Source organism: Carcharodon carcharias, chromosome 4 (assembly GCF_017639515.1).
Source record: "Carcharodon carcharias isolate sCarCar2 chromosome 4, sCarCar2.pri, whole genome shotgun sequence".
NCBI classification, from domain to species: domain Eukaryota; kingdom Metazoa; phylum Chordata; class Chondrichthyes; order Lamniformes; family Lamnidae; genus Carcharodon; species Carcharodon carcharias.
In genome coordinates this window covers 36,662,371-36,675,680 of record NC_054470.1, presented here as the reverse complement: position 1 = coordinate 36,675,680, position 13,310 = coordinate 36,662,371, and the positions used below count along the sequence as shown (strand labels likewise).

General features: G+C 41.1%; 1 protein-coding gene across 11 annotated transcripts in view; it reads right to left on the bottom strand.

The window, feature by feature from the left end:
* Positions 1–595: 595 nt before the first annotated feature.
* Positions 596–13,310, bottom strand: part of LOC121277249 (aminopeptidase O (putative)) — a 347,848-nt gene continuing 335,133 nt past the window's right edge. For 9 of the 11 annotated variants that reach the window (XR_005942838.1, XM_041186479.1, XM_041186480.1 and 6 more), the window contains one exon: positions 596–1,165. The gene's annotated coding sequence lies outside the window, so the exon portion shown is untranslated. The remainder of the gene's footprint in view (positions 1,166–13,310) is intronic. The other 2 variants (XR_005942839.1, XM_041186477.1) reach the window with 1 other exon arrangement.

Below are 13,310 nucleotides of genomic sequence, written 5' to 3'. Positions count from 1 at the left end.
AACCACTTTACATCAATTCTACTGATGTAGTATAATTATAGCACCAGAGTAACAAGTCTTTGGAAATTCCAGTCACTCACAACATTGTAAATGCAATGGACCAGATTTTGCCATAAGAGCAACGCTAAGGCTAACAATGTTCATCATTACAATGGAGTCAATGGCACACAAATAGTTAAATGTTGGAACTCATTACTAGCTCAGTAAAGCATTAGAATCTCTACATATTGAGCAGCAAATCTCAAATATCAGGAAGAAAAATGGAAAAGTGACACTACTGTGTGTCTAGTACTCATAATATCTAAAACTAAACCAGTTTTTCCTGCTACATCTCTCCATCTCCTATTATTTTGTATTATATTGTAGCAATTCATAAGCCTAACAAAAAAAGGCAGCTAGCGATGAAGATCCTTTTTTTTCTGCCTACAGAAAAAAGAATCTTGACTTGCTGAAGGTCATCAATTTTCCAGCTACAGGATTTACGAGAATCTGTTGGTCATATTATAGATTATATTTTAATTTTTAAAAAATTAAAAATGTGACCATTTATATAGATTGGATTCCAAAAGTTGAAATAAAGTATATGCAACCAGAATTTAAAAAGCAACATATTTGTCATATGCCTGATTTAGATCCATTTATTCATAAAATTTGTAGGATGAAATACTTTAGTTCCAGAGCACAAATTAGGTGAGTTATATTAAACCACTTAAACATTCAATAAGGTACTGTATATTTTGCATACTTAGAAATCCAGCACATTTTAGCTTTGTAATTTCACCTGTAGCCTGTTTTATCTAAATTGCTACTGGGTTACAAATGAAACAGTGGCAAAAATGGATGCTGTCCATTCTGCATAACGCATTCTAAAATTGATTAGGAACATTTCAGTGTAGAGTTGGATATTTCAAAACTATGACTGTAAGGAATCTGCATTAATAATTTAATTTTAAATATCTACAAAGGCAACGATATACATCAGCATGCAGTCCAAAAGCAGAGTCTTCAAATGCAACCCACAAGGGGAAAAAAATGAAGATCTTCTCACATTGACAGCTATGAAGGCTTGCAAAAGAAGTGAGTTTTCGCAGCAGTTGTTGCCAGTAGTAAGTTCCCAGTGCTAAGAGTCCTGCACTGACACAGTTTTCAGTTCTGCATAATCCTGCTTGAAAGTGTGAAGAACAGAGATATTAACTGGCTGTATTCGTGTAACAGAAAGTTAGAACAGCTTTTGAAGGTCAAAGGTAAAGAATCATTTCTGGTACTAAGACAAAAATAGATCACTCACTACATCTGGGTAATCAGCAACATTTTAATGAAGGAGTTTATGTCATATAACTTTCCCAAAAGCTACATTCAAATTCATTGGTAAATCATAATTTTTCTCCATTTTTTTCAATAAAGGGATTAAAAAATTACAATGAGCGCATCCATTAAAAAACGCTAAGAGCTCAAGTTTTAAATACTGAGTGCCTGTCTCAGCCTGTTTTATCTGCCCAAATGAGAAATTATGGGACTACAGTACTAGGTGACACAATGTGTTTTAACATGCTGCTTTCCCCTCCGGAATTTGTATCAATCCCAAACTTGGGTAATAATTCTCTGCTCTCAACTGGTCAAATGGATGCTACACTACATGAGGTAGGGCAATTTAATTGTACGAACCACACAAATCTAACATGATACATCATCCATCGCATTGGTGTTATAGGGTGCAGGATGAAGGCACATTGTTAGGGAAGAATAATACATTCCCAAACTATACAATGTGCTACCAGGTAAATTAAGCTGGTGATTTCAAGCAGATTTAGCAGAATTTAGAGGCGAATGAGTAACAAAGTTTTATTTAAACTGTTATTACAGTTTCTGTTCAAGTTATAGTATTTTTTTAAGAAACTGCGATTAAATTTGAAAGATTTTTTAGCCATAATTAAAAATACGAATATACAAATTAGGAGAAGTAGGCCATTTGGCCCCTCGTGCCTACTCCGCCATTCAGTAAGATCATGGTTGATCTGATCCCAACTTCACATTCCCGCTCACCCATGATAACCTTTGACTTCCTTGTTAGTCAAGAATCTATCTCTACCTTAAAAATATTCAATGACACTGCCTACACCGGTCTCGGGAAAAGAGTGCAAAGACTCTCATCCTTCTGAAAGACAACACTTCTTCTCATCTCTATCTTAAATGGAACTCCCCTTTCCTTATTTTTAAACTGTGTCCCCTGGTTCCAGTCTCTCTCACAAGGGGAAACATCCTTTCAGCATACACCCTGTCAAGGCCCCTCAGGATCTTATATGTTTCAATAAGATTACTTCTCATTCTTCTAAATGCCAATGGATACAAGTCCGACCATTCCTCATAAGATAACCTCCCCCATCCCAGGTATCTGTCAAGTGAGCCTTCTCGGAACTGCTTCTAAAGCATTTATATCCTTTATAAATAAGGAGACCAAAACTGTACACAGTATCCAGATGTGGTCTCACCAACACTTTCCTACCTTTATATTCCAATCCCCTTGCAATAAACAACAACATTCAATTTGCCTTCCTAATCACTTGCTGCACCTGCATGCTATGTTAGAAATTATAGAAGATTTTTCGTGATTTAAGGATGAAGTCTTGATAATGGAGCTGCCTGAGGCCTAATTACTAAGTTTCTGCTACTACACTAATTTTTTAGCCACTTGTCACCAAGTTACTTTTAAACAGCTTCTGTCATAATTACAGCATACTAACTGCCTGAAAGACTGATGAAGCCATTGTCTCAGCATTTTAACAAAGGAGCAAGACGTTCCCAAGGTTCATGCTCATCACAGTCTGATTCACTTCACATCATGAGCCAAGTGGATTGGTGTGCCTTAGTCCTCTCACAATGTCAGCCATGGCTCAGTTGGTAGCACTTGTGCCTCTGAGTCACAAGGTTCTGGTTCAAAACTCACTTCAGGGCTTCAGTACAAAAATCAAGCTAACACTCTAGTACAGTACTGAGTGAGTGCTGCCCTGTCTTTCGGATGAGATGTTAAGCTGTTGCCCTATCGACTTGCCTAGGTTGATGTATAAGATCCAATGGCCATGATTTCGAAGAAGAGCAGACAGTTATCCCTGATGACATGGCCAATATTTATCCCTCAATCAACATCATAAAAACAGATTATCTGGTCATTTTCATATGGCTGTTTGTGAGAGCTCGCTGTGCACAAATTTTCTGTCACATTTCCTAAATACAACAATGACTAAATTTGAAAAGTACCTCATTGGCTGTAAAGCACTTTGAGACATCTAACAATCATGAAAAAAACGATATAAATTTATTTTCTTTGAATACTTTTCTATTTGTCCATATAGTGGACTGCTTTTGAATTGCTACCAAATAAGTCCAGTGACAGCTTGGTTCAGTTGGTAACATTGCCTGAGCCAGCAGAATTTAAGCATTCAATGCAAACTGATACCTTCAGTGCAGCATTAAGGAAGGTGTGCATTGTGAGATAGTGCCACACTTCAAATTCAGGTGCTATTCTTTCCACTTAGTAGACTTCAAATTCCTATGGCACTATTCAGAGCACTAAGTTCTCACATATCCCTGCCAACATTAGTCTCTCAACATCACCACCTTCTTCTTTCATTTTACTCAGCGTCGTCCACTGCATCGATCACCCTTCTCTGTCAGTCACCCTTCCTCGTCCAATCCCACTGTGTTTAATTAAGTCTTTCGTCATCCCATCTTTCTATCTGGTCTCAGGATGACCTCTTCTCCTTCTTCGTGGCAGTCCCATTTCCAACACTCAACCACATCACATATCCTCTCTCTCTTTGCATCAGATGCCCAGACCATCTCGACCAATCCTTTCTTGGCCATTTTCTTCGATAATTCCACAAATTTCACTGAGCCCCTGATGTACTGGTTCCAGATTTTGTTCTATCTCATCATTCCACACATTATCTCAGCATCCGCATCTCATCAGTATTCAACCAATGTTCCTTTCTTCTTGATGTCGCTGAAGTTTCTACACTATATAGCAAGACCAGTCTCACAACTGTCGTGTAGATTCTTCCTTCCAGTTTCAGCAATATGCTTCTATCATAGAACACTCCATTACAATTCTTCCAATTACTCCATCCAGAATTAATCACTTTCTTAATTTCCATTCCCTTACTTTCATCTTCTGCCACCATTGATCCCAGGTACTTGACGCTACCCACTTTCTCCAGGTCTTCATCCATAATTTTTACACCTTCACTCTGATCCTCTTCCTAGGGTCAAGCTGACAGTCCATATATTAGGTCTCTGGTCTACTGATCTTCATATCCGTTTTGCAGTGCTTTACTCCAGTTCTATAGATATTCGGTCATGTTCTCATCATCCTCATCACATAGCTCAATGTCATCTGCGATCATTGACCATAGCATTTGCTGTCTCACTTGCTTGTTTAGAACATCCATGACAATCAGGAAGAGGAAGAGACATAGTGCTGATCCTTGGTGCAATCCAACTTTGGCTTTGAAACTCTCATCATCCCCACACTGCTTCTTAGTTTTGTCTGGTACTCCTTGTAATGTCCTGCAATAGTTCTCAAGCACATCCCCAGACTTCCTCCCTAGGCATCTGGTTATGAGCCTTCTCTAGATTGGTGAACACAATCTTCATGTTGCATTGCCTTCCTGATGTCTCTCCATCACTTGTCTCAAAACAAAAACGGTGGCGCTTCTTCTAGACATGAATCTGAACTGATCTTCATGGATTTCCTCTCACAACATCACCAATAAACAAATATTAATTGACCATTAATCTTATTGTTGCTTGTAGGACCTTACTGTGCATAAAATGACTACCAGATTGAGCTATAGAAATTGTAACTAAACTTCAAATTAACTAATTTTAAAACGCTTTGAAATGACCTGAGAAACCTAACTTTGTATCTTGGCTTTTCTTTATCTCTTTACTTCCTGCAATTTATTTTGCAAAAAGCAAATCTTTGTTTCTTAAATCTTTCCAGTTAAAAGATAGTGTACATGTGTTCCAAGTTATTAACTTAGGAAGGTCACTTAGCACCACTGGGAAATACAGGAGATTGCAGTTCTCACTTTACTTTCTACTATATGGAGTTAGTGACGGTGGACAGTATTGACATTATTTGGTATTTAGGTGTGGGTGTCAGGTTAATCAATCTAAAGTGTATTGGACTGCTGAACTACAAAGAATTATGCTTCCTACCAATCTGTAATGTGAAAATGGGACTTCTGGTATGAGCTTTGTTCTACCATTCAGAACATTTCTGTGGAGTTGCTGCTTTTTAACCACCAGCTTTTCCCCCAAAGAACATATGCTGAAAGCATTATGCTTTCTATATCACCTTGCTTGGCTTAAATAATTGATGAAAATTATCACGGGTCACATAATTATCATTAAATTTACAGGTCTTTGAAATGATAAAGGGATTCAATAGAGTAGATACAGAGAAACTATTTTCATGGTCAGGGAAACCTAAACAAAGGGAATAATCTTAAAATTAAAGCTAGGCTACTTAGGAGAGAAATCAGGAAGCAAGGCTAGTGGAAACCTAGAATTCTCTCCCTTGATAGGCTGTGAATACTGGGTCAATTGCAAGGTTCAGTACTGAGATTAGTAATTTTTGTAGCTAAGTGTCAAGAAATATTGAACAAATTTGTGCAAATGGACTTGAAGTACAGATTAGCCATGGTCTAAATGAAAGATGGAGCAGGCTCAAGGGGCTCTACGTTCCTATTTACTGCGTCTCCTTCTTCAAACAGAAATTTCAGATCAGGATACAGGATGATTTTACTGAAACCATTGAACAAATGTTTAATGAATTTATTATATAAGAACACTCCACTTCAAAATTTTAATCCTATGTTTAAAATTAAGTGTCCATTTTATTCCATTTGTTTTACATTTACACATCTCCAGTCAGGCGCTGCAATCTTAATAGTAAACAATCTCCATCATACAGTTTGGTAAACCTTCTGTAACCAAAAGTGCTCCATTTACTATGCACAAAAATACAGTGTGAAGATAGAATAAGCTCCTGTTTCTTGAATTCACCTTTCCATCTGTACAAAAATAATTAGACTCTTCCCTTACTAAAAAGATTGCACATAATCACTCTGCACAGAAAGTAGATCTGCTATGAGAGGAGATTCACAAGTTTTTATAAAATAACTAGAGTAATGAAGCAATGGCATAGTGGTATTGTCACTAAACTAGTCATTTAGAGGCCCAGGATAATGCTCTGGGGGCATGAGTTTGAATTCAACCACGGCAGGTGATGAACTTTGAATCTAATAAAAATCTGGAATTAAAAGTCTGACATGACCATGAAACCATTGCCGATTGATGTAAAAACCCATCTAGTTTACTAATGTCCTTTGGAGAAGGAAATCTGCTGTCTTTACCTGCGACTCCAGACCCACAGCAATATGGTTGACTCTTAAATGCCCTCTGAACAAGGGTAATTAGGGACGGGCAATAAATGCTGGCCAAGCCAGCAACGCCCACATCCCATGAACGAATAAATAAAAAAGCAATGAGCTATTTCAAATTTTTAAACTAAATATTTACACTAAGGCCAGGATTTTCCTGTTGCCGATCTGGGGGAGGGGCCCACTCGTCGATGGGAAAATGACGCGGGATGACGTCGGGAGAAACCCCTGACTTCATCCTGGTCCCTTTAAATTTTCAGGAAAGCGGACAGACAGCGAAATCAGCTGTCCGCCCGCCAACCCGTCAATGGCCAATTAAGGATATTGACAGGCTAATTAAGATTGTTAAACACCCTGCCCATCCAAGCTTAAGGCTGGCAGGCAGGCCAGGAGCCCCAGCGGGCTTCTGATAATACATGAAACCTCATCCACTGGCGGGATGAGGTTTCATGTCCGTTTTTAAAAAGTCTCATAAGGTTTAAGTGTTTCTTATTAACATGTCCCATCTCGTGTGACGTTGTCACGTGAGGGGGACGTGTTAATAATTTTAATATTTTTCTATTTTTGGAGTTTTTTTTAACCTGTCACTAATCTCCCTGAGACAGCACTTGGTCTCAGGGAGCAGTGCGCTCTTTCGCATGCATGCACGAAAGAGCTCACTTTGACAGATGGGGATTCCCTCCAACCCCCGCACAGGAAGTGCATAGCGTTTCCCATCGGGCAGATCGCTGGGCGGGCCTTAATTGGCTCTCCCACTCAAAATGGTGACGGGTCCCATTTCAACGGTGGGGGCCGGCTGTCCGCGCACCGCCGAGCCCAGTGGGGCCCACCCAGCCACCAAGGGCAAAATTCTGCCCTAAATCACAGTGAGACATTACAAACTCAAATAAAACTCTTACAAACTTACTGCTGGCCATTCTAAAACATATACAACAGAAAATTTAAAAACTCCTGTCTTTTAACTGAGTGAAATTTAAAATCATCTGTACAGCTGATCTGGTCTCCAGATTGTCAGAGACTAGATATTTAACCAAAGATGCGCATCGGGACCCTGTGGAAGTCCTGACACGCGGAGCTATGTGGGAACTGCCTGGGAAATTTCAACTTCCAATGGGCAATTCCCCTACTCCTTGGGACCCTACATAAAAGTCTCCAACACTTAATACTTAACAGATTTAAACCTAGTCTAACATCTGGGTAACTGCACAACTAACCCTCTCCCTGACCTGACTGCCCTCCTGACATGACTCAACAACCCTCCTGACCACCCGAATACCCCCGCAATCTACCCTCTCAACAAGATTACACCCCCGCAACCACCCGACTCCCTCATGACCATCCCCCACCCCGGCCACCCGACTACCCCTCCCTGTTCCCACTTACCCACCTATCCACCCTACTCCCCCACCTGCTTATCGCCCGAACCCAATTACCCCTCCACTCACCTATCCCCCCTATCCACTTAGCCCCATGTCCACCTACCAATTCATCTACTCATCCATTCACTAACAGTCACACAGGATCATTAAGCTTACCATATGGCAACTAGTGCCATGAAAAAGAGGATGTCCTGGAAAAACACATTTTTCACCATTTTTATAAAATCATATTTACCCCAGGTGGTATGGTTGTAGATACACAGTCAGTGAGTAATGTTAAGATACAAGAAAAAAAAAATCCACTGACTCCGCTCAACGTCCATTGAAGCATCATGATTGCAACCAACACCTCACTGCCATTTCCAAAGATCAAAGCCGGACCACGCTTCATATATCCCACAGAATACTCCCTAACTTTCCCCTTAATCAACATCACCCATGCTGACATTGAAAGCCCGCTGATTCTGTTGAGACAAACCCCACAGTGGAAGCTCCAACAACACTCAAGAAGAATGATACCACCACTCAGTTAAGAGGCAGGAATGACAGCATCACTAGGTCAAAATCTTGGAACTCCCTTCCTAACAGCACAGTGGGTGTACATACACCACATGGACTGTAGTGGTTCAAGAAGGCAGCTCACCACCACTTTCTCAAGGACAACCAGGGATGAGCGATAAATGCTGGCCCAGGCAGTGAAGCCCACATCCCATATATGAATAAATAAAAAACAAAAGCAGCATGCTTGATTCGCTTCCCTTCCACAAACATTCACTCCCTCCGCCACTGACAAATAGTAGCAGCAGTGTATACCATCTACAAGATGCACTGCAGAAACTCACCAAAGCTCCTTAGGCAGCGCCTTCCAAGCCCACAACCACTATCATCTAGAAGGACAAGAGCAGCAGGTACATAGGAACTTCACCACCTGGAAGCTCCCCTCCAAGTCACTCACCATCCTGACTTGGAAATATATCGCCGTCCCTTCACTGTCGCTGGGTCAAAATCCTGGAACTCCCTCCCTAACAGCACTGTGGATATACCTATACCACAGGGACTGCAGCAGTTCAAGAAGGCAGTTCACCACTACCTTCTCAAGGGCAACTACGGATGGGCAATAAATGCTGGCCTAGCCAGCGATGTCCACATCAGATAAAATGAATTAAAAAAAAGAAACCTGGCCAAAGTTGACTGGGGCTGTTGCAGAGAAGCTATCAAAAAAGTCATGATCCAAACTTGCTGGAGCACAGAAATGCTTTCTGCGATCCACTGGCCTTGTTACTGCCGGCACCAAGAAAAGCAATCCACAGGGCCTCCAGGATGAATACAGTCATTGCTGAACAAAAAAGACCCAGGGTCTATTCTAGCAGTACAAACTATCAGGCAGTTCACAGCATGCAAAGGTCTTGCTAGAGTCTCTGGACACAGCCAAACACCAGCAGCGGATTGAACGTATTGAAGATCTGGCCTTTACTCACTCTAAACACCAGGCCTGGGCCTTATTATGACGCCTTAGAGTCAATGGAATACCGGACTTCTAAAGTTCGCTTCAGTTCAATAGTCTCCAAGAGTGGGGAAAGTACAAAAGGATCGCCTGAGAAAAGCATCAAGAATGAGATCCATCGTCAATCACACAAGAAAATGACATCAATCCCTCCAAAAGAGCCCACTGTCACCAACACAAATGAAGCGAAGGAAGGTTTCGCTGAAGTGAAGAATGGGATGCTGGCTGTGTAGATGGCATCTCCCCAGAATTTCTTCTTTAACTTTGGTCACAAAGGTTGATGAAATGTACATTAATACCATGAAAATTGGAAGCATCCCAAAGTCACGGCAGGAGGCAAAGGTCATTGCTGTACTCAAGCTGACCAACAATTCCAGAAGTTATGGTTCTGCCAGGATCACCTGGATAAGTACTGGGGCCTCAACTTATTACAATTTATATAAATGACTTGGATGAAGGGGCAGATGATATGGTTGCTGAATTTGCTGATGACACAAAGATAGGTGGGAAAATAAATTGTGAAGAGGATGCAAGGTGGCTACAAAGTGACATAGGTGGGTTAAGTTAGTAGGCAAAGATCTGACAAATGGGGTGTAATGTGGGCAAATGTGAAATTGTCCATTTTGGAAAGAAGAATAAAAAAGAAGCTTATTATCTAAACGGTGAGAGATTGCACAGCTCAAATTCAGAGGGATCTGGGTGTCCTAGTGCATGAATCACAAAAGGCTAGTATGCAGGTACAGAAAGTAATTAGGAAAGCTAATAGAATGTTATCATTTATTGTGAGTGGAACTGAATATAAAAGTAGGGAGGTTATGCTTCAGTTGTACAGGGCACTAGTGAGACCATATCTGGAGTACTGTGTACAATGTTGGTCTCCATATTTAAGGAAAGATGTAAAATCGTTAGAAGCAGTTCGGTGAAGGTTTACTAGGCTAATACCAGGAATGGGCGGTGTGGTGACTGTTGCTTTAAGGCTGGCCTTACTGAGTAAGGGTCAGATGGTCAGAACAGCCAATCAACACCAAGTGCGGGGAACCTTATAAGGGGCAGAGTTTTCCTAGTTTAGGGAAGGTATTGTAGACTTGCTAGAGGCATGCAGCTAATCCAGCAGCTCTGTAAATAAAGTTAATTGTTCAACTAAAGATGCCTCTCGGTAGTACATGTCTACATCTGGCGACGAGGATAAAGGATCCTGCCACTACCTCTTGCCCTACAACTGTGAGTATTTCATTTTAAAGAAGGAAAGAAAGGAAAAAATATAAATACACTCACCAGGGAGCCTCTCTTTGGAAGGATCAACCCATTTGACTCCTCCACGGAGGACTGGAGTCAATACATCGAGCGCCTTGGGTTTTATTTCCAGGCCAATGAAATAGTGGAGGAGGCAAAGTGCAAAGCAATTCTCTCGAGCATCTGTGGGAGTCAAACCTACAACCTTATTTGCAGTCTCACAGCCCCAAGCACGCCCGACTCCAAATCGTTCAGTGAGCTCATGGATTTGGATTTCAGTCCAAACTATCAGTCATTATGCAAAGATTCAAATTTAATACGAGGGTGAGGGCCCCAGGTGAATCGATCGTGATTTATATTGCTAAGTTGAAGCAATTGTCAGAGCATTGTGATTTCAGCGTGACCTTGAACGACATGCCACAGGTTGGTTAGTTTGTGGCGTTCAGTGACGATTGCTGGCAGAAGTCGATATAAATTTTAAACTAACAATGGAAATAGTGCTGGCCATGGAAAGCTCTGAAAAATATTTTCAGCAGAGCTTGCAAAATGGCGCAGTTTACCAGTTAGGGTGGGAATCTGCAGCCAGAAACTGCTGAAGCAGTCGTGAAGCAGCAATCATTCCCAATCATCCAGAAATCAGAAAAATATACTGCAGGCTATCATACAGCGATTGCGAAGTTGAAATGTTACCAATGTGGAGGTAACCACACTCCTGAAACATGTAGATTTAAGGAGGCCAAGTGTTATTACTGTCGCAAAAGACGACATTTAATAAAGCAGTGCAGAGCCAAGTCCAGACTGCCAAGTAGCCAACCAGCAAAGATATTAGAAGTACATAACGTGAAAGAGCCTGAAATAACTGATTCTCTTCCTTTTTAATCTTAAATCAGTCATGGCAAACCCTATTACTGTCACACTCCACGTAAACCGGAAGCTTCTAGTTATGGAGCGGATATGGGCATCAGCCACAGTAATGGGTGAGTGTGCATTTCAGTAGCTGAGAAAAGGTACCCGACCTCTAAACCGGGAAAGAACTTCTGCCCGGTTTAAAACTTACACGGGAGAAGCCATAAAAGTAAAAGGTACCGCCATGGTACCTGTGAGATATGGGCAGCAGTCAGCCCAGCTCCCAGTAATAATAGTGACCAGGGAAGGACCAAGCCTTCTGGCTAAAAGATTGGCTAAAAGAAATCAAGTTAAATTAGTCTGAGATTTTTCAAGTGCAGAGAGGGAGGACTGCTCGAATTGTTAAAAAAATACGACCTTGTCTTTCACAACGAATTAGGAAAAATCAAAGGCTTGCCAGCCAAGATTTATATTGATCCAGAGGCAATTCCCCGATTTTTTGAGGCAAGACCGGTCCACATGCCTTAAGAGAAAAAATGGATGCTGAGTTAAAAAGGCATCATACAGACCAGTTCAATTTTTAGAATGGACAGAACCTATTGTCCCTGTACTGAAACCGCACAAGACTGCACACATTTGTGGCAATTATAAGCTAACAGTTAATCGGGTCACCAAGTTGGATAAATATCCAATTCCAAGAATTGAAGACTTGTACGCAAAGCTGGCAGGAGGGCAATCCTACACTAAGTTGGATACGAGCCACGTGTACCAACAAACTTTCAAGTCAGGACTAAAATAATTGTCGGGAGAAACCTTGGAAACCAAAATCTCACGCTTCCTTCTTAGCTACTGCACGACTCCACATGCAACAACGGGAGTTCCACCAGCAGAACTGTTTATGCAGTGTCGTCTCAGAACGAGACTGAGCCTCGTATTTCCAAATTATCCAGGGAGGGTAGAAAAGAGCCAAGATAATTAGAAAACAAGCCACAATTTGGATAGTAGAGCCCGGAAATTTATGGCAGATGAAGCTGTTTATGTAAGAAACTTCGGTAGTGGTCCAAGTTGGATCCCAAGAATTATTGTCTCTGAGACCGGATCCCTTTCATACCAAGTAGACGTGGAAGGCCGGATTGTTCGTAAACACGTGGATCACTTGAGGAGCAGGAAGACGCTTCCACAGTCAGTGTTGCCACCATGGAATGTAATCAAATCTGTAAGCACCGAAGTACCTGATCAACCTGTTATAGATATAACTAATGTCTCCATTGAATCAAATAGTAATGAACTGCCTGTGTCAAAAGAGGTATCCGTTATCGCAGTTCCTGTTAGTGTCGATCCTGTAGGAGAGTCTCAGGCTAGGGAATTATGCCACTCTATGCAGAACAGAAAACCCCCTTAACAATTTGATTTGTAATTACTGGACTTATGTATAAAAGTGTATAAGCTGAACTCATGACAGAGTGCAAATGTAATTATTTCTAAAATTTTTGATATTGTTTTCTGTTCGCCTGTGTAAAGTAATTTGTGTAAATAAGGAATGTAAAACAAGGAATTTAAGGGGGAGGGATGTGATGATTGTTGCTTTAAGGCCAGCCTTACTGTGCAAGGGTCACGTGGTCAGAACAGCCAATCAACACCGAGCATGGGGAGTTTTATAAGTGGCAGTTTTCCTAGTCCAGAGAATATATTGTAGCCTTGCTACAGGTATGCAGCTAATCCAGCAGCTCTGTAAATAAAGTTCATTGTTCAACTGAAGAAGCCTCTCGGTAGTACATCTCTACCGGCGGGTTGTCTTATGAGGAATGGTTGCACAGGTTATGTTTGTATCCACTGGAGTTTAGAAGAGTAAGAGGTGACTTGATCAAAACCTTTAAGATTCTGAGGGGTCTTGACAGAATGGAT